Below are 3,460 nucleotides of genomic sequence, written 5' to 3'. Positions count from 1 at the left end.
TGCTGCTTAGGGAACATGCTGCTCTAAACTACCTTATTTACTGTGAATCAAATTCCTACACACAGTGTGCAACGATGCCAAAGGCTATTCTTAATAGGTGATCCCTCAGTACCAGGCAAGGATTTCAACTGAAAACATGTGTAATACTAAAATGATTATACCCTGATATTGTTCTGCTCATGACCTTTATCTTGTGAACTGTTGTGACAACATTTGTGTGGTCACATTTAGGTCCACAGAAGAAAAACTCTAGACCACAAATTCTGATCTTGCCCCATCTATAAAGACCAAAGCTGAACTTTTCCAAACCAGGCTGGGAGAATTATGTCTATATAAATAGAATAGGCCTATTCTTTGGTCCTGAAGACAAGTTGCACAGGCTATCCTGCAGCCATTTGGCTAAATTCTTTTCACACCTCCAAAACAGTGGCTTTTAGTATGCACCTAAAGGCACATACTATCCACCAGACTACTGCAGACATTTTCAAGAAGTGCCCAAAATTGCACTAGGAGTTGTAACAGAATGGAACACTACAAGTGTCCACACCTGCACATATTTATTTATATGCTAACATACATATATATATATATGGCCTACACAGCCTGCAGGTCTTGATAGAGGAATGAATGAGGAAAGCTGTGCTGAGTTAAGGAGTCTCATAACTCATGGGAAAGGTAAAGAAATGGATCCCAGCCTAGCACTTGCACTGCCCTTCCACAACGTTGTGAAGCCCTCCAGAAATAGTTTCACCCTGCCCCATGTGAGGCTCAAACTGTGTATGTGCATGCATTTGCTTATTTTCCTGAAGTATGTAATTCCACCAGTTCACAAATACATGCAAGCTTAGAACCTTAGTAGTGTTCTTTTGCAAGCTAACCTTTGTACTCTACTAAGTTTAATTTTGTAGATCATTTTTCCCATGTCTTAAATGATACATACTTTAGACGAAGCTCTAGGTCTCTGCACAAGGCTTTAACTGCTTCCGCATATAACTTCTACTAAAAAAAGTACATGGACTCTTTTACATTGTATTCATCTCCTTTGCCTCACCAAATTCCCTAAATCTAATATGATCTTTTCACCAGAGTCAATTTGTCATTTCCAGTTCTTTATTAAAAAGTCAAACATTTTATACATGTGTATATACATATGAACAGAATTTTGTAGAACACCTTAAAGCTTCTCCCCTTCCCTTCTGTTCCACAAACTAGCAAAAGACACTATAAAAATTTCATTCATATTTAAGAAAGGATATTTATCTAACTGCATTAAAGTGTAAAATATAAATTGAAACAATTTAGAGATGGTTTTGACTGACTTACACAAATTAAGTACAAGATTTTACCAAACCAGCAATTTGTATGAGAAAGAAAAGGAAAAAAAAAAAAACAATTAAAAATATCAACTGCAATCCAACAATCTGTATTCAAGATACAATGGATAATTTTATTTATAAAATGGTCCTGTATCAGAATTGTTCACTGCCACACAATACATACATCAGATATGAAACTTGATCTACAAAGTAAAATGTTCTGTAGAAGCATGAGTTCTTGAAGTGTTCTGAATATTAGCCCTCATTTACTAGAATCCATAGCACAGCTTCAATTGGCGTAAGTAGAAGACTGGATACTTAATAAATACGTATTTAACACACAGTTAAAAAAAATACACAGGTGTATGAAAACTGACTGGAAGTTTGTACCGTTATCAGTGTTAATTGTCTTGGTCACGGTAAAAATAGCTTATACTAAAGCACAGAAAGACCTGTTAAGACCAGCCTGTCCTGATTTCATAGCAAAGTTGAGATGTATTGTGAACCCCTGCTTTCACCTCATTGTCCATGGCCAAAGGGTGCAAAGTCCTCTCAACATCAGACACAAAAAAACATTGCTGTTCTTGGATAAACATACAAGAAGGACTCATTACATGAAACAGTATTTTTACAAATAATAATAAAAATATTCAACACTTTCAATTCTTCTTTTTCTCTGCTTTAATTCTCTGCTGTAGTGTCTTCAGTTCAGTCATTACATTCAAAGTTCTGTAAACCCAGGTGACCTGAAAAGTATGAGTATTATTACATTCAACTCATTTTTAATATAATGTGTACACACACACATGCACACACACATTTACTTATCAGTTTCATGAAAGAAGTATCCATTTAAATAAACACATACCACAATTATGATAGTATTCACCAGAAGTGGTGCTGAAAAGACTAGTGAAATAAACATTCCTCTTGAATCAAAGTATTGGTATTTAGAAAATAGCCTGATAGAAAAGAAAAAAAAAAAAAAGAACATTATTCACTGTATTCCACACAACTTTATATGTTCATAATAGCTGTTCTACATGGATATTGGCCAGATTATCCCACTTCTTGGGAGCCCCAAGCATGGGACAACATTCTACTGTATCAAGCCAGAAGAAAGGGGTCATCAATATCTAATCAGTTATGAACATTCATTACAATACCAGCCTTTCTTTTTTTTGTAAGGCTTTATTGTTTGACAGAACCCCCCCCCCACACACACACACATAGTATCTTTCCAGAAAGACTATTAGTATTACTATAGTAATCTTTCCCTGTTACACTGGGGAAAGATTAGTTCAATGCTTACGGAAAAAAGTCATCAGTTTAATTCTGGTACACAGACTAAGTAAACCAGGCAGATTTTCATGATATTTATGCACATAATAAGCATATAAAATACTTAGCGATATTTTTGAGAAATGGTGCTTAACTTCACCTTATTAAACACAAACAGCTAATGAAAAAAAAAAAAAAAAAAGCCCATGTCCTCTTTCCCTTAACTGTACTACTCTGATTTTCTCTTAGAGTTAGTTTACAACAATCCATGCAAACAAAAAGTGTTTTTCTTCTTTTGATTTTTAGTCAGTAAACACATGTTAACTGTTAGAAAAATTACTCTTTCCTATAAGCTAAGTTGAAACTATATTGCATTGTATGGTTTTGTCCAAAAGGATTTTATCAATCAGTGCAACAGATCTTCCACCATCACATTCTCTTGATGAGACATGAGTGACTCTTTCAATTAATGTTTTTGGTGGAATGATACAAAAAAATAACTCATGCATTTAAATGTGAAAGGGAAAACAGTTACCTCCAATTCATAGCTGCTAATTCATTTATATATTCAGCACAGTAAACTAAACCTACTGTACAACAAAAGAAAAGTATTGTTAGATTCAATACTTCTTTAAAAATAAACAGCAAGTTATCAGTTCTAAGATGTATACGTACTCTACATTAAAATTCCATGATCCTCAGAAAATTGTCACACATTTAACTACATAAAGCCAGTTCTGAATGTTTGAAGTGTCCCATATAGATACTAACAAATATTAAGTGATCAGAAAACATACTTGCAATATTACAAAGAGACATAAAATCCTGCATATCTGAGCTTACAGGAAGAGCTCAGTATACAC

At 34.2% G+C, this 3,460-nt stretch overlaps 1 long non-coding RNA gene across 1 annotated transcript; it reads right to left on the bottom strand.

Annotated features, from left to right (window-relative positions):
• Nucleotides 1–1,088: 1,088 nt before the first annotated feature.
• On the bottom strand, nt 1,089–3,422 carry LOC135325512 (uncharacterized). Its single transcript, XR_010386442.1, has 3 exons — nt 3,133–3,422; nt 2,185–2,278; nt 1,089–2,062 (listed from the first exon to the last, which is right to left on the bottom strand). It is a non-coding gene; the product is annotated as an uncharacterized LOC135325512 (long non-coding RNA).
• Nucleotides 3,423–3,460: the final 38 nt, after the last annotated feature.

This window comes from Dromaius novaehollandiae, unplaced genomic scaffold (genome assembly GCF_036370855.1).
Source record: "Dromaius novaehollandiae isolate bDroNov1 unplaced genomic scaffold, bDroNov1.hap1 HAP1_SCAFFOLD_207, whole genome shotgun sequence".
NCBI classification, from domain to species: Eukaryota; Metazoa; Chordata; class Aves; order Casuariiformes; family Dromaiidae; genus Dromaius; species Dromaius novaehollandiae.
This window is presented reverse-complemented; position numbering and strand designations above follow the sequence as displayed.